Source organism: Mustela putorius, unplaced genomic scaffold (genome assembly GCF_011764305.1).
Source record: "Mustela putorius furo isolate JIRA1106 unplaced genomic scaffold, ASM1176430v1.1 tig00000854_pilon_pilon_pilon, whole genome shotgun sequence".
Lineage (NCBI taxonomy): Eukaryota > Metazoa > Chordata > Mammalia > Carnivora > Mustelidae > Mustela > Mustela putorius.
Genome location: NW_025421496.1, coordinates 6,782,094 through 6,809,110, shown reverse-complemented (window position 1 = coordinate 6,809,110; position 27,017 = coordinate 6,782,094). Strand labels below are relative to the sequence as shown.

The 27,017-nt window shown below is 38.6% G+C and overlaps 1 long non-coding RNA gene across 1 annotated transcript in view; it reads left to right on the top strand.

Moving 5' to 3' along the window:
* Positions 1–21,995: 21,995 nt before the first annotated feature.
* The window catches only part of LOC123393441, a 61,650-nt gene continuing 56,628 nt past the window's right edge, over positions 21,996–27,017 (top strand). The window contains exon 1 of the long non-coding RNA XR_006608225.1: positions 21,996–22,141. This is a non-coding gene — a long non-coding RNA (uncharacterized LOC123393441). The remainder of the gene's footprint in view (positions 22,142–27,017) is intronic.

Below are 27,017 nucleotides of genomic sequence, written 5' to 3'. Positions count from 1 at the left end.
TAATTAATAATGACATAATAGTTATAATGGGTTATCTTGAGTTTTCTGTGTAGGTAAGGACTGATGTCATATTTATTTATTGTTATTATATGTATGAATGTCATTCTCTTCCATGATCTTGAAGAGAAGGTACTATGCCTTAGAATATAAAATTAAAGGAGACCTTGGGAATCACCTAAACCAATGTTTTCGTTTTTATTTTATTTTATTTATTTATTTATTTTTTTAAAGATTTATTTATTTATTTATTTATTTGACAGAGAGAGAGATCACAAGTAAGCAGAGAGGCAGGCAGAGAGAGAGAGGAGGAAGCAGGCTCCCTGCCGAGCAGAGAGCCCGATGTGGGACTTGATCCCAGGACCCTGAGATCATGACCTGAGCCGAAGGCAGTGGCTTAACCCACTGAGCCACCCAGGCGCCCAATGTTTTTGTTTTTAAAAAAGAGGAACTGAGGTTAAGGGCAGTTAATTCTCTATAGTCTTACTCATGTTTTTTTCCAGGTCCTATTACACCACCATAAAATAGATGTACATTTCACTTTCCAGAACACATCAGCCATAGGATAGGAGAGAGAATATTAAGGGCTTATATCATATTAATTATGGTAATAAAACATAACTAATTCACTGGAGCTTTTAGTGACATCTTCAGAAGCTAATTAAATTTCGCTTTTGCTGCTGGTGCCAAAACATACTGCTTGTTGGCCTTAATTGGCTCATGCTGCTTCTCCCATTTCAGAAAAGTGTTCTCTCCCTTTCTATCAGCACTTACACTTTTTTATTGGATTGCTTAAAGTAGCCTGGCTCTCTCAAGTCAGTCCCCACTGCCAAGTAATATGTACAAGTTGCCAGGTCCCAGGCTGGAGGCCCTTTGAAAGGCTCCATGTTGCTATGGATTGAATGTTTGTGTCCAACCCCACCATTCATATGTTGAAAGACCTAATCTTAATTTGATGGTATTTGGGAGTGGAACCTTTGGGAGATAGTTAGGTTTAGGTGATATCCTGAAGGGTAGAGTCTCCATGTGGGATTAGTGCCTTTATAGACAGAGATCGGAGAGTTTCCTCTCTCTGTCTGTCTCTCTCTCATTGTCTTCCACCTTATTCACCCTTCCACCGTATGAAAATATAACAAGAAGATGGCTGGTGGCTGCCTACAAACCAGGAAGATGGCCATCGCCAGACATCAAATCTACTAGCACCTTGATCTTGGACTCCTCAGCCACCAAAACTATGGGCAATGAATATTTGCTGTTTGAACCCTCCAGGGCAGGGCATTTTGATGTAGCAGTTCAAACTTCTGTAGAAAGACACATACCTTACCTTTAAAAAATTAAAAGCCTAATTTATTGAATTACACTTGACATAGAATAAGGCATCCAGGTATCTGAATGAATCTTGACAAATGCACATACTTGTATGACCATTCCATTCAAGCCCCTGAACATTTCTGTCACCTGCAAAATTCTCTTGTGTCTCTTTGTTGTCAGGCCCCCTCCACCGCATTTCCAGGAAACCAGCCATCTGCTTGCTGTCACTATAGATTAATTTTGTTCATTCCGTGATCTCAAACAAATGAATCATGAAGTATGTAGTCTTTTGTGTTTGGCTTTTGTACTCAGAATGATGGTTTTGGTTTATGAATGTAAAGGGGTCAGGAGTTACTCCCTTTCTATTTTGCAGAAGCTTTTCATTTATGAATATGCCACAATTTGTTTATCTACTCACCAGCTGATGGACGGATATTGGCATATTTCAAGTTTTTGGCTACTATGAATAAGTCTGCTATGAATAATCATGCACAAAACATTTCTCAAGAACAATTACCTGCACTGAAACTGCTGGGTTGTAAGCTGAGTATACACATTTCTGTATTCCTTTCCTCTTGAAAATCACTTGTGGATTTTATATTTCTTTGGGTAGCTGTTGAATTTCAATGTCTACCTTCTGAATTAGTGTTGTTAGAAGGATGCGGGTACAGAATTGTAATAAATTCCTGGTGAGTTTTTTTTTTTCATCATTGAATAAAACTTTCATTTTTCTAATAACATTTTTGTCCAGAACTTTATTTTGCTGCTTTCATTGATATTGATACTGCTTTCATTGGTTAATATTTTAGCAGCAAATTTTACCATTCCCACCATTTTAAGTATTTATATACATTTTCTTAAACATAATATATGGCCATAATTTAGCCAAATTGTGCTACAATGCTTAATGAAAACCTGAAGTCCTCTTTCTTACTGGTTCCCAAGTAAAACCCTTCAAGGCAAATACATAAAATTATTTTTAGCTGTGTTTCATATTTATCTTCATATTTTAAAATACCACATTTAAAATACTATTTTAACTTTTTTTCTAATTGTGGTGATACTACTGATTTCCAAGTATGGTAGAATTCACTTACACCTGCTCCCCCATCTTCCTATGGGGGATGGATACAATTCTTGGTTAAATTATTATTCAGAGTTTCTATCACATGAGTATTACATAATGTTTACAGCTAAGACGGGATGCTATTGTACAACTGCATTTGCTTTTTTGTCTATCGTTGTTCTTCCTAGTGCCAGCAATTGCCTCATTTTGCTGTTTTCTTAAAAAGTCTATTACTGGGGCGCCTGGGTGGCTCAGTGGGTTAAGCCGCTGCCTTCGGCTCGGGTCATGATCTCAGGGTCCTGGGATCCAGTCCCGCATCGGGCTCTCTGCTCAGCAGGGAGCCTGCTTCCCTATCTCTCTCTGCCTGCCTCTCCATCTACTTGTGATTTCTCTCTGTCAAATAAATAAATAAAATCTTTTTAAAAAAAGTCAATTACTGTTTCTTCCTCAAACTTTCTTCAACATGATCATATGCATTAAATAATCCCTGTATTCCTTTTCCTTTTTTTGTAACATACTCTCTGGAACCCACTGTTCCTCCACATCAATCTGGACTTTTGGGTTCCAGCTGATTTCTCAGTATTGCCTTTTTCCCTTCTTCCAGCATTAGATTTCACTTTTTGATTCATTGTTATTCTGCTCCCTTCTTCTCCTCCTTCTGAACAGGATTTCTTTTTCACTTGGCCCATTACACTTACCACATCAATTTATAGTCACTCAGTTAACCTTAAAATCCTGAAATAAGTACAAATCCTCTTTTTTTTTTTTCTCCTAACTGCAAGTTACAATAGAGAAAGAGAGTAAAAAGGCTGTTGAAGGGTTTTAATCCTAGGAGTGGTGTGTTGGGATTTAGGCTTTTTTTTTTTTTAAAGATTTATTTATTTATTTTAGAGAGAAAGGGAGTGTGTGAGCAGGGGGAGGGGGCAGAGGAAGAGGGAGAGGGAGAGAATTGCAAGCAGACTCCTTACTCAGTGGGGAGTCCACTGCGGGGCTTGATCCCATGTCCCCAAGATCATGATGGGAGCCAAAATCAAGAGTCTGACACTTAACCAATTGAGCCACCCAGGCGACCCTGGGATTTATGTTTTAGGCAATCAGTGCTTGCTGAGTAGAAAATGAGGGGACAGCTGTGGACACATTTATTATCATAGTCGAGCCATGAGATGTTGGTGTCCATTTGGAGTGAAAGTAATGGGGATGGAGAAAATGAGGTATATTCATAAGATGGTAAAGAGGCAGCATATATGGGGCTTGGTGATCGGATGGTGATGGGGGTCAGGTTGGAGAGGTCAAAGATGACTCTAGGCATTCTGGCTAGCTGGATGAGAGTGCCATTTACTGAGATGTGGAATACTGCAGGTCATGGGGGAGGAGGAGGAAGAGAAGGATGAAGGGTCCATTTACAAGTGATAGTGATGTAACCCACTGTCTACCGGCCATTTTCTGTGTACATTTTCTAAAGGTGCTAAACTTTTTTTTTTTTTTTTTTTGGTGATAAACTTTTTAAAGCACTGGGTGACAGCTCAAAGTAGACTGATTCTGACAGAAGCACAATGGAAAGGCATGGTGTTTTGCCTGCTTGTCCACTGTGGGTGACACTCAGATCAACCCCGCTATTTTTATTTTTTTATTTATTTTTTTTTTTTATTTTTTTTTTTTAAAGATTTTATTCATTTATTTGACAGAGAGAAATCACAAGTAGATGGAGAGGCAGGCAGAGAGAGAGAGAGAGAGAGAGGGAAGCAGGCTCCCTTCTGAGCAGAGAGCCCGACGCGGGACTCGATCCCAGGACCCTGAGATCATGACCTGAGCCGAAGGCAGCAGCTCAACCCACTGAGCCACCCAGGCGCCCCTAACCCCGCTATTTTTAAGGACCAAAATGCTAACATAGAGGCGATTGTCTTAATTAGTTGCTTCTGCTTATTCTCTGGGATTCCATTTCACATTGAATTGTTTTCTTTATCCTCTTCCCTTGCAAGTAGAGAAGATCAGCCTAGTTAGCAAGCAGATACGGTTGGAAACTAAGTGGAGCTATTCCAAAAATAAGATGGAAAACAAAATGTGAAGGAGTGCAGAGCTCGAATTGAAAAAACCCTCAAGAGAAAAATGCAATAAGCCAACTTAATGAGCCAACCAGTTTCAATAGGAAATTATTGGGAAAAGAATTTTTTTTGAAGGACATGTAGGGATATTTCACCTTCACAGAGCACAGTGCCAAAAAGGCTGCTGGGGGATAAAAAAAAAAAAAAAAAGTGCAGATCTATTCAACAAGGAGAAAGGAGAGAGTTATGAAAAACAGGACAGTCAGAGGTCTCTAAATCTCTCACAGTTAGACTGAAACAGGATCAATGATTCTTAAGCTTATGTACCTAAATCACGCAGTTGTAGAGCACTGCATACACACACACACACGCACACACACACTGAGTTACAGCTTGTGCCTGGTGCCACAGGGAAACAGAAGGACCATGAATGAGAATTTAGCATTGATCATTGAGGCATGATTCGTGTCATTATAGAAACAGAATCACGTAACGAAATGAGCCAATTCCCCTGCTGAACCCTCATTATCAAGGGGAGATTGTAAAAATAACATTTTCTTTCTTCTAAATCATGTGCAAACTAAATCACACATTAACTAATAAATTCAGGCTGCTTTAGTGTCTGATGAATTTATAAGGAGTAAGGAGCTATCCTGAAAGATAAATCTGTCTCCCTGAATTTGTGCTTTGCACACAATTTGCTACTATTATTTGTTTTACTATTATATCATTATTGAAACATATATTCCCTTCCCAATCCATTATATCTTAATGAAGATGATGACCTTTTAAAGTGAAGAGTAAAAAAAAATTAATTACTGGGTTTTCTTCTTCTCCTCCCACTCCCCTCCCCTGCCTGCCCCACTTCCCCCCCCCATTCTCCCTCCCCTTCCTCTTCTTCTTCATATATAACGCAAAATGGTATGTCAACCAGGCAAGAAAACCCTAAAAAATGATGGTGGATACCTGGTTCTCAAATATCAGAATGTTTAGTGTAGAGAGGCAAAATATTCGGAGGGCACAAGGGATCTTTCTTTTGTCTGGGGGACAAAAAAGTATGACAACGATACAAATATGCTGAAATAATTCCTTTATTTATGAGTTGGCTTCAGTGACATTGTAGCCCAGAGGAGCTCCTTCGTGAGTATGACTTCATTCTAATTCCACAGAAAGCAGCATGAAACAGGGGAAAGTTCATGGCACTGATTGTCTAACACCTGGGCTCCAAGTCACTTGAAAGTTCCGTGACATTGACAAGTATCAGTTAATCACCTTAAAACAGAGACCATGGTAACAGCTCCCTCCCACCGTTGCGGTGAAGAGCACAGAATCCAGTGTCTGTGCTTTGTAAATCAGAGCCAGGCGTATTTTTCCTTGTCTGTCTTCTCTTTCTTTGTGAATGGCACATTTTATCTGGTCATGACCGTGATGGTGGACTGACATTGTTATTGACTCATCCGCAAGTTTCATTTGGGAGTGAGTATTCTGATCATTTACATCGAGTGTGATTCTGCTGAGAAGGGTGGTGGAAGGGAGGGAAGCAAAGCAGACTTCTAGATTCTTAGAGAACAGAGCAAATACTGGTGGCTGAGGCAAGTTGTGCTAGAGTTTGGTACTCCATGAGTTAGTTTTGCTGTTACAGTTTAAATGCTTCCCCGTGAGACGGGAAAATTTATGTTGGACACACTTGCAGCTTTAATTTCATATTCTAAAAAGGCACTCTGGAGTCCATGTGAGGAGGCATTGAGACTTAGAAGGCAGCCCATCTGTACTCCCTGATTTGTAAGCCTGTTGGTTCCCTTGTGGGAATTTTCAGAAACTCTGAGCCAAGAGGCCATAATTCTGTCAACACCTCACACCACAGGAGCGGGGGTTAGGACTTGATCCCTGGAAGCTGTTAAACATGTACTGTAACACTGGGATAGAACGGGTGGGCTTAGGGGGATCTGGCCCCAGGGCTATAGGAGCCATTGCCTTGAAGAGGTAACAGTTCCCCAACACACTAGTGGTTGATGTGGCACTAATGATGCCCACTGGACAGCCTAGATCTCCAGGGAAGGAGGGAGCCAAACAGTTCTTGTTAAATTGCTGGACTGAAGTGGGGCATGTTCTCAGCTCTCTCCTAGCACTCATAGGATATTAAGTTATGTGAGGTTTTGAGTGTTCTGTAAATCTCTAACCACGTGGTTGGAGTGATCTCAATGAGAGAGTATTAAAGTGTTGATAGGACCCAGTCAGAGGGCCGTGTGTATAAGGGGAGCATTCTCTGGTGTACTGGGTCCACTGTCCACCCGTCTTTGCCTTGCCCTGGACCCTGGGAGACTGACCTATAAGGGTTTTATCAACTGACTCCCTTGTCCTCTGGCTTTGAGTTGGAATGGTCTAATGGGGGCCGCAGCAGGGGATCCATAGAAAGAAGAGACTGAGGCAAATTGTTTCTCTGGTTGTGTCCCTGCAGGTGGCTAGTGGGAGGCCACAGCTTTGTTAGGTAATCCTTCTCCCCAGCTTTCTGTCTTTGGTTCCAATAGCCCCATGGTTCCCTCACCCCTTGCATCCTACCTAGGGAAATAATGGCATTCTATCATTGCCAGCCCTAGATTACAACAGTTCTCTTTGTGTTTTTCTTATTCCTTACCTATAAATAGGAAATAGTCCCTTTATTAAATTTTCTTCACATCCCAATTTGAGAGTGAAATCTTTTTGCTGCCAAGATTCTGATAAAGCAAGCGTGCTTGGGTTGCTGTGGTCCCGCAAATGGGGGCAAACCTAACTTCAGATAGCAAATAGCTATTGTGTGGAATGCCATTCAGTTGCAGTGACAACAGGGGCTCCTCTCTTTTCATCATCACATTCTTGATAGGGGTTGGTTTCTCTTAGTTCTATCTTAAAATGTCATATACCATGCAATCTGTGCCCTCTGTAATACCCCCCATACTGGGTGTAGTGAAAAAATAATGAATACTGTTATGCAGAAAATAAATAAATTAAAAAAAGAAAAAGAGAATGTTAAACATAAAAAAAATTGTCAATATACCAATGCCCAATTTTTGTGGTGAGGTCCAAGTCATGTATTGAAAGGAGGTTGCAAGTACTATTGCTTAATCCATAGGATGGTTTTTTTTTTTTTTTTTTTTTTATATTTTATTTATTTATTTGACAGTGAGAGATCACAAGTAGGCAGAGAGGCGGGCAGAGAGAGAGGAGGGGAAGCAGGCTACCTGCTGAGCAGAAAGCCCGATGCGGGGCTCGATCCCAGGACCCTGAGATCATGACCTGAACCGAAGGCAGCGGCCTAACCCACTGAGCCACCCAGGCGCCCCCATAGGATGGTTTATTTGTGGTATTTATTGGGGGATAAAAAAATGAGGTACTACTTTTGTCATGATAAAAAAATAAAATCCCTTTCCCCTTACCTTTCCTTGATTTTACACTTGTTTCCTTATTAATTTTCTATTGCTTAAACTTAGAGTAGGTGTCTATCACTCCAAGCACCAAATTTAGGTCAATATAGAGACTCTGGGAAAAAAAAAAGAATTGGGGTACCTGGGTGGCTCAGTGGGTTAAAGCCTCTGCCTTCAGCTCAGGTCATGGTCCCAGGGTCCTGGGATGGAGCCCCACATTGGGCTCTCTGCTTGGCAGGGAGCCTGCTTCCTCCTCTCTCTCTCTGCCTGCCTCTCTGCCTACTTGTGATCTCTGTCAAATAAATAAATAAAATATTTTTTTTAAATCTTAAAAAAAAAAAGGCAAAGAAAAATCCAGCCACTTTCAACACTTATCAGTATGAACACACTTAAATTTTATAGTGTTTGGTGGTAGGGTTGTGTGGACCAGCTTATTGCTCTACTCAAATGATCCATTGAAATTGGCTTATTTGATTTCTTTGTGTGATAATATCATATTATGAAAGTCTCAGCACACACTGTAATTTCTTTAAAAAGTACAGTATTGTAATGCCTCTGTCTTTCTGGAGGTGCTTTAGTCCTACACCTTTACTGCCACTCTACTCTTCAACATACTGTGTGCATCTGGACATTAAAATATCAGAGTATATTAGAATCACCATTCTTGTGTATGTGTGTTTTTTAAATTAATATGTAATGTATTATTTGCCCCAGGGGTACAGGTCTGTGAATCATCAGGCTTATACATTTCACAGCATTCAATATAGCACATATCCTCCCCAGTGTCCTTAACCCAGCCATCTTATATCTACCCTTCTACTGCCTAGCAACCCTAAGTTTGTTTCATGAGATCAAGGGTCCCTTATGGTTTTTCTCCCTCCCAATCCCATCTTGTTTCATTTTTTCCCTCCCTACCCCCATGATCTCTCAAATTCCTTATATCAGAGAGATCATATGACTACTGTCTTTCTCTAATTAACTTATTTTGCTTAGCATAATACCCTCTAGTTCTATCCACATCATTGCAAATGGCAAGATTTCATTTTTTGATGGCTGCATAGTATTCCATTGTATATATATCCCATTGTATATATATACTACATCTTATTTATCCATTCATCCATTGATGGACATCTGGGTTCTTCCCATAGTCTGGCTGTTGTGGACATTGGTGCTATAAACATTCAATTGCACATGTATCACCTTTGTATCACTATCTTTGTATCTTTGGGATAAATACCCAGTAGTGCAATTACTAGGTCATAGGGTAGCTCTATTTTCAACTTTTTTTTTTAAGATTTTATTTATTTACTTGACAGAGAAAGATCACAGGTAGGCAGAGAGGCAGGCAGAGAGAGGGGAGCCAGAGAGCCCGACATGGGGCTCGATCCCAGGACCCTGAGATCATGACCTGAGCTGAAGGCAGAGTCTTAACCCATGGACCCACCCAGGCACCCCTCTATTTTCAAATTTTTGAGGAACCTCCATACTGTTTTCCAGAGTGCCTGAACCAGCTTGCATTCCTACCGACAGTGCAGGAGGGTTTCCCTTTCTCTGCATCCTTGCCAACATCTGTCATTTCATGACTTGTTAATTTTAGCCTTTCTGACTGGTGTAAAGTGGTATCTCACTGTGCTTTTGATTTCTATTTCCCTGCTGCCAAGTGATGTTGAGCACTTTTTCATGTGTCTGTTGGCCATCTGGATGTCTTCTTTGCAGAAATGTCTATTCATTTCTTTTGCCCATTTCTTGATTGGATTATTTGTTCTTTGGGTGTTGAGTTTGATAAGTTTTTTATAGATTTCAGATACTAGCCCTTTATCTGATATGTCATTTGTGAATATCTTACCCATTCTGTCAGTTGTCTTTTGGTTTTGTTGACTGTTTCCTTTGTTGTGCAAAAGCTTTTGATCTTGATGAAGTTCCAATCATTCATTTTTGCCCTTGTTTCCCTTGCCTTTGGCGAATGTTTTTAGGAAGAAGTTGCTGTGGCTGAGGGCGAAGAGGTTAGTGTCTGTGTTCTCCTCAAGGATTTTGATGGATTCCTATCTCACATTGAGGTCTTTCATCCATTTTGAGTCTATTTTTGTCTGTGGTATAAGGAAATTGTCCAGTTTCATTCTTCTGCATATGGTTGTCCTGTTTTCCCAACACCATTTGTTGAAGAAACCGTCTTTTTTCCATTGGACACTCTTTTGTGCTTTGTCAAAGACTAGTTGACCATAGAGTTAAGGGTGCACTTCTGGGCTCCCTGTTCTGTTCCATTGATCTATGTGTCTGTTTTTGTGCCAGTACCATACTTTCTTGATGATCACAGCTTTGTAATAGAGCTTGAAGTCAGGAATCATGATGCCACCATCTTCGGTTTTCTTTTTCAACATTCCACTGGCTATTCAGGGTCTTTTCTGGTTCCATATAAATTTTAGGATTATTTGTTCCATTTATTTGAAAAAATGGATGGTATTTTGATAGGGATTGTGTTAAATGTGTAGATTGCTTTAGGTAGCATAGACATTTTCACAATATTTGTTCTTCCAATCCATAAGCATGGAACATCTTTCCATTTCTTTGTGTCTTCCTCAATTTCTTTCATGAGCATGTTATAGATTTTTGAGTAAAGATTCTTTGCCTCTTTGGTTAGGTTCATTCTTAGGTATGTTATGGTTTTGGGTGCCATTGTGAATGGGATCGACTCCTTAATTTCTCTTTGTCTTGCTGTTGGTGTATAGAAGTGTAACTGATTTTTGTGCATTGATTTTATATCCTGACACTTTGCTGAATTCCTGTATGAGTTCTAGCACTTTTGGAGTGGAGTTTTTTGGGTTTTCCACATAAAATATCATATCTGAAAAGAGTGAGAATTTTACTTCTTTGCTGATTCGGATGCATTTTGTTTCTTTTTGTTGTCTGATTGCTGAGGCTAGGAATTCTAGTACTATGTTGAATAGTAGTGGAGATAGTGGACATCACTGCCGTGTTCCTGACCTTAGGGGAAAATCTCTGTTTTTTCCAATTAAGAGTGATATTTGCTGTAGGTTTTTCATAGATGGTCTTTAGGATATTGAGGTATATACCCTCTATGCCTACACTATGAAGAGTTTTGATCAAGAAAGGATGCTGTACTTTGTAAAATGCTTTTTTCAGCATCTATTGAGAATATCATATGGTTTTTGTTCTTTCTTTTATTAATGTATTGAGTCACATTGATTGATTTGCAGATGTTGAACCAACCTTGAAGCCCAGGAATAAATCCCACTGGTTGTGGTGAATAATCCTTTTAATGTACTGTTGAATCCTATTGGCTAGTATTTTGGTGAGAATTTTCGCATCTGTGTTCATCAAGGATATTGGTCTGTAGTTCTCTTTTTTGATGGGATCTTTGTCTGGTTTTAGGATCAAGGTGATGCTGGCCTCATAAAGTGAGTTTGGAAGTTTTCCTTCCATTCCTATTTTTTGGAATGGTTTCAGGAGAATAGGTATTAATTCTTTAAATGTTTGGTAGAATTCCCCCTGGGAAGCCATCTGGCCCTGGGGTCTTGTTTGTTGGGAGATTTTTGATGACTGCTTCAATCTCCTTACTGGTTATGGGTCTGTTCAGGTTTTCTATTTCTTCCTGGTTCAGTTTTGGTACTTGTCTCTAGTAATGCATCCATTTCTTCCAGATTGCCATATTTGCTGGCATATAGTTGCTCAAAATATGTTCTTAAAATTGTTTGTATTCTATGGTGTGATCTCTCCTCTTTCATTCATGCTTTTATTAATTTGGGTCCTTTCTCTTTTCTTTTTGGTAAGTCTGGCCAGGGGTTTATCAATCTTATTAATTATTTCAAAGAACCAGCTCCTAGTTTTATTGATTTGTTCTACTGTTCTTTTGGTTTCTATTGCATTGATTCTGCTCTGATCTTTCTGACTTCTCTTCTCCTGCTGAGTTTAAGCTTTCTTTGCTGTTTTCTCCAACTCCTTTAGGTGTGTACTTGAGACCATTCTTGTTTCTTGAGAAAAGCTTGTATCGCTATGTACTTTCCTCTCAAGACCACCTTTCCTGTGTCCCAAATATTTTGAACGGTGTGTTTTCATTATCATTTGTTCCCATGAATTTTTTTCAATTCTTCTTTAATTTCCTGGTTGACCCATCCACTCTTTAGTAGGATGCTCTTTAGCCTCCATGTATTTGAGTTCTTTCCTCTTGTAATTGAGTTCTAGCTTCAGAATGTTTTGGTCTGAAAATATGCAGGGAATGATCCCAGTCTTTTGGTACTGGTTGAGACCTGATTTGTGACCCAGGATGTGATCTATTCTGGAGAATGTTTCATGTGCACTAGAGAAGAATGTGTAGTCTGTTGTTTTGGGATGGAATGTTCTAAATATATCTGGGATGTCCATTTGGTTCAGTGTGTCATTTAAAGCCTTTAATTCCTCATTTATCTTTTGCTTGGATAATCTGTCCATTTCAGTGAGGGGGGCGTTTAAAGTCCCCTACTATTATTATATTATTGTCAATGTGTTTCTTTGATTTTGTTATTAATTGGTTTATATAATTGGCTGCTCCCATGTTAGGGGCACAGATATTTAAAATTGTTAGATCTTCTTGTTGGACAGACTCTTTAAGTGTGATACAGTGTCCTTCCTCATCTCCTATGATAGTCTTTGGCTTAAAATCTAATTTATCTGATATAAGGATTGGCACCCCAGCTTTCTTTTGATGTCCATTAGCATGGTAAATGGTTTTCCACCCCCTCACTTTAAATCTGGAGGTGTCTTTGGGTCTAAAATGAGTTTCTTGTAAACAGCATATCAATGGATTTTGTTTTTTTTTTTATCCATTGTGATACCCTATGTCTTTTGACTGGGACTTTTAGGTTATTTACATTCAGGATAACTATTGAAAGATACGAATTTAGTGTCATTGTATTGCATGTATGGTGACTCTTACTGTATATTGTCTCTGTTCCTTTCTGTTCTACTACTTTTAGGCTCTCTCTTTGCTTAGAGGACACCTTTCAATATTTCCTGTTGGGCTAATTTGGTGTTTGCAAATTCTTTTAGTTTTTTTTTTTTGTACTGGAAACTTTTTATCTCTCCTTCTATTTTCTTTTCTTTTCTTTTTTTTTTTTTAAGATTTCATTTATTTATTTGACAGAGATCACAAGTAGGCAGAGAGGCAGGCAGAGAGATGGGGGGAAGCAAGCTCCCCGCTGAGCAGAGAGCCTGATGCAGGGCTCAATCCCAGGATCCCAGGATCATGTCCTGAGCCGAAGGTTAAAGCCGAAGCTTTAACCCACTGAGCCACCCAGGTGCCCCTCTCCTTCTATTTTCAATGACAGCCTAGCTGGATATAGTATTCTTGGCTCATATTTTTCTTGTTTAGTGCTCTGAATATATCATTCCAGTCCTTTCTGGCTTCCAGGTCTCTGTGGATAGGTCTGTTGCTAATCTAATATTTCTACCATTATATGTTTTGGACTTCTTGTCCCGAACTGCTTTCTGGATTTTCTCTTTGTCACTAAGACTCAGTAGGTTTTATTATTAGATGACAGAGTGTGGACCTATTTTTACTGATTTTGAGGGAGGTTCTCTGTGCCTCCTGGATTTTGATGCTTGTTCCCTTCACTAAATTAGGGAAATTTCCTACTGTAATTTACTCCAATATACCTCTGCCCCCCTTTCTCTTTCTTATTCTGGGATCCCAATTATTCTAACATTGTTTCTCTTGAGTTCTCCCCTCATGGTCCAGTAGTTGTCTCTCTTTTTCTCAGCTTCTTTATTCTCTGTCATTTAGCCTTCTATATCACTAGTTCTCTGTTCTGCCTCATTTATCCTAGCAGTAAGAGCCTCCATTTTTTATTGCACCTCATTAATAGCTTTTTTTTTTTCAACTTGGTTAGATTTTAGTTCTTTTATTTCTGCAGAAAGGGATTTTATTTCTCTAGAAAGGGATTCTCTAATATCTTCCATGCCTTTTTTGAGCCCAACTAGCACCTTGATAATCATCATGCTGAACTCTAGTTCTGACATAATACTAATGTCCATATTGATTAGGTCCCTAGCCATATGTACTGCTTCTTGTTCTTTTTTTTCATGGTGAGTTTTTCCCACCTTGTCATTTTATCCAAATAAGGATAGATGAATCAGAGAGCAAAATACTAAAAGGGTAGCAATGATCCCTGAAAAGTATATACACTAACCCAAATCAGAAGAGACCACTGGGTGGACCAAAAACAGGGAAGAAGAAGAAGGAGGAGGGGGAAATATATATATATATATATATATATATATATATATATACATATATATATATATATATATATATATATATGTATATATATATATAAGACTGGTGAGTAGAACAGAGTCACATACTTAATTATGGGTATATTTTGGTCTATTAGAAGAAACTAACTTCCAAAATTTTAAAGAAAGAAAAACTATATATACAAAAATAAGGGGCTAAAAATGATGAAGGGATGGAATATGACTGTAAAGATGAAAATTTAAAAAGATTCTAAAAAAGGAATTGCTAAGAAGTTTGTTGAAAAAAAGAAAAAAAAAAGAGCAAAGACTGTGATCAGGCTGGAGACTAGAACAAAGCCGTGCAAAAGATTTAGGGTATATTTTGATCTATTAGAAGAAATTGTATCCCAAAATTTTAAAGAAAAAGACAATGTATATCTATACAAAAAATAAGGTTAAATACAATGAAGGGGTAAAATATGACTATAAGAAAGAAAATTAAATTTTATAAAGGTATCCACAAAATAGTTTAAAAGTTAAAATAAGAAAGAAGAAAATTTTAAAAATTGGAATAAGAGAAAATAAAATTTAAAAATTTCACTTTGAAAGACTAAATGATCATGGGAAAAAAGCCATGAATTCTATGTTTCTTTCCCCTAGCTCTGGAGTTCCACAGTTCTCATTGATCAGTAAACTTTAGTCTTGGCTGGTTGTTCTTGCTGATCTTCTGCAGGAGGGGCCTACTGCAGTGATTCTCAAATGTCTTTGCCTGGGGCATAAATGCACTGGCTAGGGACCAGGCTAAGTAAATCTGCTCGGGTTTGCTCTCAGAAGCTTTTTCTTCCTGAATGCTTTCTGTATAACTTTGGAGGACAGGAATGAAGAGAGAGGCCTCCCAATCTCTGGCCCAGAGGAGCCAAGAGCTCAGGGCCCCACTCCTCAGTGCACCCTCAGAGAAAAGCAGTCAGTCCCTCCCATGTCCCTGGTCCCTGGCCGCACTCTGAGCTCACCTGGCCTGTGACTGAGGGTCTTCTATCTTTGACACATGGCCCTGTTTGGAGTCTTCAAACCCTGAAGATTCCTGCTGCTTATCCCTTGCTGCTCTTCCCGGAGGAGGACGGAGGGAGTCTCCCCAGATCTGCCACTTGTGGGGGTCCCTGCTCAAAGAGCAGTTGTCTGACTGTGCCTCAGATCATGGTTTAAGGTAACCCTGAGCTGAGAGCCCCTCCTCAGCTCCATCTCTGTAGCTAGCTTCCCTGCTCTGATATCTGGGAGCTCTGCCACAGACACTCCTGGTCTTTTTGTGACCCCACGGGTCCTGAGACCACACTGTCCCAGCGAGGGCTCCACCCCATGCTTAGCCTCTGGATCAATATCCCTCAGTGGAGCAGACTTCTAAAAGTTCCGATTTTGTGCTCCACCGCTCGTCAGGAGTCCCCCCCCTCCCACCGCCCCCTGCAGTCTGTCTTCCCGTTGCTTCGGATTTACTTCTCTGCACATCCTGTCTTCCAGAAAGTGGTTGATTTTCTGTTCCTAGAATTGCTGCTCTTCTTCTCTTCTCTCTCCTGTTGAGTTTGTAGGTGTTCAGAATGGCTTAATAAATATCTAGCTGAACTTCTGGGACCTGATGATATTTCTGTCTCCTACTCCTCCACCATCTTGCTCCTCCTCCAAATACCATTCTTGTGTTCTGAGAACATTGTGGCACCCTGTGATCCTAGTTTCGTGATCTACGTGGTCTCTTCTGTTCTATATGCTTCCCTCCTCCCTTCCCTTGGGAATTGCTTCTTTCCCAGCTCCAGCCATATTGTTACTCAGGAGCCACCTTCTTCCATGACTCTGCCTCACTTTGACTACAAGGCTAGATCGTGACCATGACAAAGATTAGCCAATAGGACTCCCACTCTGGACTTTTTGTGAATGGGTGAGAGGAAGAGTTAGTTTCTCTCTGCAGAGGAGAACCACAATTTGTAAAACTCACACTCTGTTGGTGACCACTTTCCCTCTGTGTGAGAAAAGCTAGTTTTTGGTTATTGAAACTAAAGTCAACATTTTAAGAGAGGAAAAAAGGGGGGTCCATATTGGCCCTTGTCATTTTGAAGTTCTTGGTTATAACTCATCCTGGAACCTAGGTACTTTCTGCCTTGCTCAAGTTTTAGTTGTTCAGATATCCTTCAATTCCGTGAGATGTATTTAATATTATTCATGTAAGTTTCCCATTGGCCTAAGTCAGTTTTATTATGGTCTCCATCAGTTATAATCAAAAGCATCCTCACTAAAACAAATGATTCTGTATATTCAATGTATGTTCACTCAACAAACACTTTTTGAGTATTTATTTTAAGCCAATCTTCCAAGGGAAGCAATGTAGTATGAAACCTTATTCTTATTCTCTGTGAGAGTATGTCATGCTAGAAGAGATAAGAATGATAATGGTAACAACAACCTTGATAATACAACCAATACAATGTTTTAAGTGCTCACTATGAGTCTACTACATATTTTATATGCATGATTTTATTTAATGCTCAGGTTAACTCTATTTGTATGATATAATCTCTCACATTTTAGAGATGATGTAATTAAGGCTCAGCAAGCTTGAGCCACATATGAAACGATAGTAGAGGCAGAATTTGAACTCAGGACTGTTGGACTTCCAGTCCTTGCTCTTCCTTATTATATCCTACTTCTTATATGTGATGAAAAGTATGTGTGACTTAAAGAGAAGATGAGAGAAGGCAGAGGTAACATTCATTTTGAAGGATCTAGAAAAGTTTAATGGAGCAGGTGGCATTTATACAGGCTTCCAAGGTTGTAATAGGATGTATCTAGGTAGAAAACACAATCCTATACAATCTATACCCATGCTTAAGTGTACTCACAATCGAGACTGGAGGAAGGATTAAAAATAGGAAATGACATCAACTCAAATCTCTCTTGGGCTGCATCCTATACTTTCAGTGCTAGTTCTCTCCCTCCTTCAAGCTTGCCCTCCTAATGATTCTGCTAAGTGTAAAGAACTAATCTGCAATTTTAAAGATTCACAGCTGGAACAATTTCATTTTCTAAGAACCAAAGCCAAGAAAGTTTAGCAGTCTTCACTGAGCAAGTTCAGAAGTTAGTAAATTTGGAGTGAACGTGTGCTTCCTGGACTGATGAAGTTTACATGACTCATAATGGCTATACTGTGTTCCTATTAGGTGCTCTGTGTTTTGGGAGTCTTCTTTTCCCTTCACAGGCTCTTCCAAAGCAGGACCCATTGCATTCCCCCTTCTCATCGCATCAGCAATCTGGGTCTGTCTGATAGAGATGCAAGCAGCCATTTTGATGCATGGTAAAGCTGATCTCTGGAAATATCTCAGGAGTTTTAAATCCATGGATAAAAATATTTTTGGTACACTCTGCCTCTCCCTCCCTAGGGTTGAACTGACATAGTTATTAGTAACTCCACCTCTGTATAAACTTTTTGGATCATACTGATCTACTGAGAATGCTTCTTAATTCTTCCTTGTAGTTATGTAGTACTCCTAGGCCAGTGGGTTCCCAGTGTGTTATAAAGAACTTGCTAAAAGACACTTGCTGTGTGCCTGCAGTTTGCCAAGCATGGAGATATTGACCTATTATATCATCCCTTAAGTCCTAAAGTTCATAGTAGTAACGCCATGTGAGACCAAAGATTCAGGTAGGTTAAGTAGCATGCTTAAGACCACACAGCCAGTAGATGGCAGAACTGAAATCTGAGTTTTGCTTTCATATGACACAAAGCCAGTGTCTTCACTGTGGCAAGCTGTTAGTAGGCAATATTATCTATTCTTTGGCTGGGGATAGTAAAATCTGGAAGTTAAATCACTTGTAAGTTCACATTGCAAATCAGGGGTAGATCTTATTTATATCCAGGCATAGTAGTATGGTATATATCAAATACCAAAGCAGACTTCTAAATAGCATTGACTATCAGATTCTGAGCAGAAATAGAACATGCAGAGGTAAGAAAACATACTATTTGGGGAAAAATAAAGACAAACTTCCAAAAATACCCAAGAGTTTTTATTAAAAATGACTTGAAGAGGAGGAGGTAGAAGCGGAGAAGGATTCACAGCTGGTTATCATCAAGCTTCTTCCAAACTGGCCATTTGTTTTTGAATGTGTTAATATGGAGCTGAAAAGGAAGTCAACACTGGGAAGTTTCAGAAATAACTGATTGGTCAGATGATGTGTAGGCTCTTTGGAAAACAGACAATGGCCTACTAGGAACTGGCAGAAAAGCAGCCTCCATTGCTGTCTTTTTCTAAAGTAGCCTGATGGGTTGAAGGGCAAAAATCACATATTGGTGATCACATAGTGGTGATCTGCCCATTTATGGCTTGTGGTCTTACTTTATATTATTCTATGACTGAACTTAAAAGAATGGCCTTTTTGTATCTGCTTGGTAAGATGCCCAAGGCAAGTAATTCATGGTACTTCCATTTTATATCTAATGGTAGGATAGTTGTCTCTTAGAAAGTAATGAAAAAGTGGAGAGCCCCAGCTAAGAAACAGCAAGGGCAATCGCTTTGAAACTGAGATACAGTTGAAAATTCATGTACTAAAAAGTATAAACATCTGAATATCATATCTAAGCTCTGTATTTTCCTTTGTGTTTCTGACTTTGGTCGTGTGGGAGGATAACTTAATTGGCCTCAGATTTTCCCCATGTCAAGAAAACTTCATCTCTTTAGACTTAATAACCAAGTAATCAACCTCAAATCTTATCAGATAAACTATCTGAAAAACCAGCTCCTGCACTTGATTATACTTCTTCTCTCCCTCCCTACCGTCCACCACTTAATGGTATCATTCCAGTCATTCTCCTCTTCTCTTTTTGTTGTCAAATTTCTCCTCTCCTGAATCATTCACACCAGCATAGAAATATGGTGTTAATGTCTTCTACCTTAAAAACAAATTAATTCACCCACAATTCATTCCAGGGGCTTCCCCATTTCTCTGCTTTCCGTTCCACCAAGACTCCTAAAAGAGTTGTTTCTATTTGCATATCTCCTTTCCATGCTAATTAGCCTTTTCTCTCAATCACTCCACCTTGTCAAACCCAGTGGTCAATTCTCAATTATCTAGTTTGACCCCATTTATCCCTTCTCATTTTTTAAAGAATTTTATTTTTTCTTTTAGGAAACCACCAACTATTTGGGGTTCTCCCCCTCTCTCACTAGATATTCTTTTTCAGCTCCTTTGCTCATTTCTCCTCATGCACCTGACCTCTATTAGAGTGTCCCTCAATTTAGTTCCTAGATGTCACTCTTCCATCTACACCATTCTATTGGGTGATCTCATCTAGTTTCATGGTTTTAAATGGTATCTGTTGGTTGGGGATTTTCAAATTTGTTTCAACCCCAGCTGTCTCTGTTGAGCTCTATACTTGAAATCCTTACTTGGCTATCGATAAACATCTCAAACATTTATAAAGCCAAATGACTGGATTGCATATCCATGAGCTTATCTACTGTAAACCTGCTCCTTATGTACTTATCCTCATCTCTGAAGACAGAAACTCCATTCTTTCAAGTGTTTGAGCCAAAAACTTTGGTGTTATGCTTAGCTATTCTTTCTCTTTTACACCCAGCATTCAATTTGCTATCAAACGCTGCCAACCCTACTATCAATATATCTGCAGAATCTGACCACTTCTCATTCTGTACTTGACTAAAGTCTCTTAACTGGTCTCCTTGCTTTCAGTCCATTTCCTGTGATCTATTTCCCACATGGAAATTAGAATGACCCTTTTACTACAGTAGTCATACATTTCATCCTTCTACTTAAAACCTCCAAATGGCTTCTTGTTTCACTCATAGAGCCAAAATTTGAAAATGGACCTTAGGGACCAATATGATCTTTCCCTTACACCTCATCAATTATCTGACCTCATTTCCTATCATTCTTCCTCTTGAACACTTTGAAAAACAGAGATGAAAGAAACTATCTTTGATGGCCCTTTAAACACCACCTGATCTCTCCTTTCTTGCTAAACTAATTCCAATTTAATTAGGTATAGACTCCTCTAGGAAAATAAACCAAACTGCAGCTCAGGAATAAATTCTAAATATTCAATGCCTATCTTGGTATCTTCTTCCCTTTGCCAAATTATTGATATATGTCGGGCATGTTACCAGTGTTACCATGGAAGAGGAGGGATTGTTTGCTGGGAGTTCTGAGAAAGGTTTTATCATTCTTTCAAAGTGACACAAGGTGGTCACATATCCCCTTCATCAACTATCTTGCAATATCTACATGTACCGGCTGGATGTTGTGGTTGCTATTTTGGGACTGCAAAAGGAGTTAGCAGAGAAGAATGCTGACATGATAAGGATGACAAGCCTGATGGAAAGACAAAAAGAACCCCACCCCCCTTTTTTTGAGAAGTATGTTTACCTTTTATTTTTTAAAATTTTTTATTTAAATTCAATTTAGTTAACATATACTGTATCATTAGTTTCAGGGGATAGAATTTAATGATTCATCAGTTGCATATAACACCCAGTGCTTGTTCCATCAAATGCCCTCTTTAATGCCCATCCCCCACATACAATGTAATATTACTCAGTCATCAAAAAGAATGAAATCTTGCCATTTGCAACATGGATGGAACTCTAGAGGGTATTAAGCTAAGTAAAATAAGTCATTCAAAGAAAGACAAATACCATATGATTTGACTCAGATATGGAATTTAAGAAACAAAACAGAGGAACATAGGGGAAGGAAAGGAAAAATAAAGTAAGATGAAAACAGAGAGGGAGGCAAAATGTAAGAACCACTATTTTTGATGATGGAATGGGCCTTAACTTACCTTAGAGATACCCTATCTTAGAATTCATGGTTATATAAAACAACAATGGGTTTTTTGGTGTTGGTGTTGGCCATTTGGGGTGGGGTTTTCATTACATGTAACTAAAAGTGCCCTAATACACCAAACTATTTCTCAAATTATCATTTAGTTCATCCAGTAAAATCTTTTAACCTATATATGCTTATTTAAAATGGGTTTTCTTCTACTTGTGACCAATGGAGCAGCTGAGGCTATTATTCAAATGTCCTCTACTTAAAGCATTACTATCCATAGAATTGTTTTCAGATAAATTTATTTCCCTGTACTATGAGTTAGTGATAGGGCAGTGAATGCATTTTTTAGTGACTTTGGCCTGGGTTCATGTAGTTACAGCCACATGATCTTGGTTACCCTAGAGACATTCTAGTGATTATTTGAGTTTATTTCTGTTTAATTTGTGTTTGTTGTGTTAGGAATCATCATCCTTTTTCCAGGCCCTGTAGCTGTGTTCAGTAGGCAAAAATAGGAGGCAGCAGTGGTAGAGTCTACAGATGTCTTCTTCTGGACACAAGTATTAAGGTGGATCTAGAAGTAGGGTTTTGTCCTATGCTGAATTCTTATTTTGTATTGCGCTAGCACATGGTACTGGCAGTCAGGAAAGAATCAGGTTATCACAAAAACCACAAAGGTACTTATCTGGGAAGGAGCCTGAATTGGCTACCTTATTTTGGTTTTATTTCTACATGGCTAACAAAAATGTTCATCAGGTTTGAGGTTACAGGAGAAATTTGGGACTAAGAAATTTGGCAACTGAAATCTAAGCATCCCTTCCTCACCTCACCAGAATATTCTTAAAGCAGGACTGATGATTCTAGATCTCTTAGTCATTTTGCTTTTTGTTTATTTGGAAAAATAAAAGGTTAGTGTGGTGAATTAAGGATGGTCAGAACTTCTTTGACGTCTTTTCCACTGAGAAGTACGGTTTGCTTACTTTTTCCTTGAACCTGGACTGGCCAGTAGAATGTCACAGATGTGAAGTGATGCTAGTTTGGAGACTACTCTAAGAGGACTGGAATCTTCCATCCTTGTCTTTTGCAGACCCGGGTCATCACGTATGAAGTTCAGCTATCCTTCTGGAGAGACCACGTGGAGAGGCTCTGCAAATACAGAGAGAGGGAGAACGCCTAGCTGAGACCTGCCTGATGGCCATCCTTGTCAAAATAAGAAGTTTGTGAGTGAAACCTGCATAGACCCTTCAAATCAGCCCTGTTTTCAGGTGAGTGTCACTACAGAATGCTACTGGACACCACTAGAACAGGAGAATAGGCCAACTCAGCCCCTCCAGAATTTCTGACCCACAAAATCATGAGAAAAGATAGAATGGTACTTGTTTAAAGCTACTGTATTTTGATATAATTTGCACAACAGTAATTGATAACCAGAACATTTCGCAACCCCACTTTTGGGGGAAATTTTACTTATGCAGGATATTGAAAATTCTTAGAAGTTTATAATGATGATGACCTAGCTTTATGAAAACAGGTGCTATTTCTAAATATAAGAACTATGTTGAGAGCTATGTGATACTTAGATAAAAACTTAGCAAGAGAAGTATGGGGTCTAAATGAAGAAAGCTGTAAAATCTTATTTAAGGACATAGACAAGATGTGGTCACTTGGAAAAAAAATTATATGTTCTTGCACATATTTAATTAATATTAAATATTTTATAAAATAAGTGGGTTAGGTGGAATTTAATTAGGATACCTATGGATAAGAAAGTTATGTTAATCGTCAGAAATAAAGTAACTTGACAAATAGGCTAATTCATTTCAGAGGAATCAGGTGAATCTTATTTTTCATTTGTAGTTTGTTGAAATAAGATATTAGCATGTTAAAAATTATTTGGGAGATTAAAAATGTTGGACTAGCCAAGAAATGTATGAAAAAGAATGGTAGACTAATACTTGCCTCATTAAATTTCTGAATATTTGATTAAAAATTAAATGTACAGGGTCACCTGGGTGGCTCAGTGGGTTAAGCCTCTGCTTTCAACTCAGATCGTGATCACAGGGTCCTGGGATCAAGCCCCACATAAGGCTCTCTGCTCAGCAGGGGGTCTGATTCCCGCTCTCTGCCTGCCTCTCTGACTACTTGTGATCTCTTTCTCTCTGTTAAATAAATAAAATATTTAAAAAAAATTAAATGTACAAACATACTATAAATTCATGGAATTAAACCTTGTGGTAATAGCATAGATATAAAAAACAAATCATTAAAACAGAGACCTAGATTTATGTCCTCATATGCTTGAGAATTAGATTTATAAAACCATCTACTGAAATTAAAAACACATACCAATCTTGGGAATAAAAACACCAATATATGTAAGGCTATGTGTGCATATTATTTAGTGTGCATTGTTTGCAGTGCTCAAAAAATTAGAAAAAAAATGAAATTTATCAGGAAAAGAAAAATTAAATGTGCTGATCCATACCAGGGAATACTATATAGCCACTAAAAGGAATGAGATTTTTAGTAGTCAGTTTGAAGGGATTTTCAGGATATATCATCACGTAAAAAAAATAAGGGGAGGGAAGTATATATACTATGACCTCATTTTCATGAAATAACAACAACAAAAATGCCACTCCTCATTACCATCATGTTATTTAATGGTTTTATGAACAGGGAGAAATATATGGAAAATACATACAGATTGTTGATCTCATTGGTAGAAGGATTGGGTAATGTGTCTGGGATTGGGAACTTAAATGGTAGCATTTCAGAAAATCTTTACTTTCTGTACTATTTGACTTTTTTTTTCAACTTAATTATATATATCATTATAAAATGTATGCGTATAACATTAAAAAACAGACAAGTTATTGTTTTATTAAGTTTTGAATTTTCATTCCAGTGTAGTCAACATACAGTGTTAGTTTCATGTGTACAATATAGCGATTCAACAATTCTGTGCATTACCCAGTGCTCATCATAGTAAGTGTCCTCTTTAATCCCCATCACTTCTTTCCCCCAACCCCCACCCACCACTTCTCTGATAACATCTGTTTGTTCATCTATAGTTATAGAGTCTGTTTCTTGGTTTGTCTCTCTCGCTCTCTTTTTCTCCTTTGCTTGTTTGTTTTGTTTCTTAAATTCCGCATATGAGTGAAATCAAATGGTATTTGTTTTTCCCTGACTGACTTATTTCACTTAGTATAATACTTTGTAGCTCCATCCATGTCATCGTTCATAGCAAGATTTCATTCCTTCTAATGGCTGAATAACATTCCATCATATCTGTATCTAGATCTGTACCTACCTTACATCTTCTTTATCCATCTATCCATCTATCAATGGATATGGGCTGCTTCCTTAATTTGGCTATTGTAAATAATGCTGCAATAAACATAGTGGTGTGTGTATCACTTTGAATTAGTGTGTTTGTATTTTGGCGGTAAATATCCGCTCGTGTGATTACTGGATTATAGGATAGCAGAAAAGTTATCTTAATACACATTTAGTAAATACACATTTACTATCAAAAGTACATGCATGTAATAAAAAAAAATCTAAGAAAGTTATGTTAATCGTCAGAAATAAAGTAACTTGACAAATAGGCTAATTCATTTCAGAGGAATCAGGTGAATCTTATTTTTCATTATTAAATACTGCAGTGTGTCTCAAATATAAACCAGTCCCAAAAATTGATTATAGAAGGAGTGACTAACATTTTAAAAATCTGGTTGTTTCACGTAAATGTCACATGGAAAATTTTGCAAGTGACATTGCCTAGGGTCATGTGATGAATCTTCATCTACCTCTAGCAGGCTTGGCTCCAGGATCTGCACATCAGAAGTTTATAAATAATTAGATATTAAAACATCTCAAATGGGAATCTGCATCTGCACGGTAAAAGTAAAAGAAATAAAAGGGAAAACTTAAACAAGCTACTCTAAGTGAATGGCAGGAAGAAATCATATCACCGTTAAATGATGGGCTAATGAGTCTATGCGAACCCATAAGCATCAGTCACATGCGAATGCCCCCTTGATCCTTGTGCTTGCTAAACAGATCATCCCAGAACTGCCAAGGAACTCACCTTCGGCTGGAAGGAAAGGAAGGCTCAGGTGTACGTACTGTCACAGAGATGTTCTCATTAAATGTGATTGATTGATTGATAGACTGTCTCACTTCACAAACTTTAATTGAGTCAAGTTTGAATAAAAAAGCATGTACAGCTGTTGTGAACAAGTGAGGTATTGGGACCTTGGGAGGTCAGGGGAAAGAAAAACAGGACATGGCCCCCATAGCCAGAAAGTGGATATAGAGTTATAAACAAGAATATTACAATCACACTAAGTATGAAACCCAAATTAGTAACACCGTTTCTCTGAGAAAATGACTTCTGACACTCTCCTGAAATCCTATAGAATAGCTTGAACATACCTCATCTGAACCATACACACTTGACTGATAATTAAATCCATTTTATTTCTAGAGCTGGGCTTTATTAGAGCCCATCAATTTGTCAGGTTCTATTACCTCCCAATAGGTGTCCAGTGATTTAAACAATGAATTGACAAGCTTCAGGCCATTTCTACGAGCATGAGCCGCCAAGACTTCCCAAACTGCGGCAAAAGTTTCAACAGCGGGAAGAGAGCGAAAAGCAGATTGTCTTCACTGGAATATTCTGTCCTTATATCTCAGAGTGTTTTTAGGGGTAGGAGGTTATTAGCTTCTTTCCATTACAGGCACGGGAACGAGGAAAGCCTTCTGGTCCTCAGGCTTTCTGATCAATCTTCTTTAAGAAGCCCAACTTTTCAGAGCATGGTCAAAAATCTATCTTCGATTTATACCCATTCCTATTTACTGTAACAAATTCAGTCATTTAAAAAAAATGCACGCTATTTTCCCCCTCTCTTTGTGCTTGTTCATTTTTTCCCCCCTTATATGCATTAGTCTGCTAGGGCTGCCATAACAAAATACCACACCGGCTTAACCAACAGAAAATGCATTTTCTCACGATTCTGAGGCTTGAAAGTTCAAGATCAAGGTGCTGGCAGGGTGGGTTTCTCCTCAGGGCTCTTCCTTTGGCTGGCAGATGGCCATCTTTTTTTGTGTTCACATAGCCTCCTCTGTGCCCCTGCAGCACTGCACCCTTCTTAGAAGGACGGGGCCTTATTGGATTCGGGCCCCACCATGACCTCATTTAAGCCTAATTACCTCCTTCAAAGCCCTATATCAAATACAGTCACATTCAGGCTTAAGGTTTCAGCCTGCGAATTTGAGAGTGAGGGGAGACACAATTCAACCCATCACACCATCTGTCTCTGTATCTTTCCCTCTCAAGTCCTCTCCCACTTCACTTTTTTTGTGGTCTGTGTTAATCCTAAACTTGGGGAGGGGCGTAGATACACACATTTCCTCAGAGCCAAAAAGGGGTATTTGTGTTACCCCAGTTGAGTTCTTCAGATTAATGCTATGCCTTAGGAAGGAAACTTAAACGCAACAAGGGACAGCGTGTAGGTCCTAGCTACGGGGTGTTCAAAGGTAGCTTTTTTTTTTCTGACCCTTCCTTTTATTGCGGGAGGGGAAATTACCAAGAGCTGTTGTAGACAATCATTTGCAAACAAAAATTGCAAATTCTTGCAAAATTTTGCAAATGTCTCTTTTTTGGTTTTTAATCATTAGGGGTTTTTTTTTTGTTTGTTTTTTGTTTTGCTTTCATGAACTTTAAGATATTGTCATTGAAAAGATATTTCTGAGATGTGCAAGTATATTAGAAAAACATCATAATATCTCCTAAAAAGCAGAATTGGGCATCATAATTGTCAATGATGAGCCGAGCACGCTTCTAAAGATTCTCAGTTGTATTATGGATGCTGCTGTCCTAAGAATTTCCAAGACATGGACAGGGCAAGTGGATCTTCTTAGTATTGCAAACAGCTAATGTTTGCTTTCACCAGGATATGAATTTCTGACGATTCCATGTGCTGGGTGTTTTTTTGTTTGTTTGTTTTTTAGTTTTTAGTTTTCTGTTTATTAATTTTTTTTTGAACATTTCCTCAAGGCTCAGATAAATATTTGTTTGCTTATGTCTTATTAGACTCTTTCCCTCTTGACATCTTTCCCTTCTTCTGATCTGTG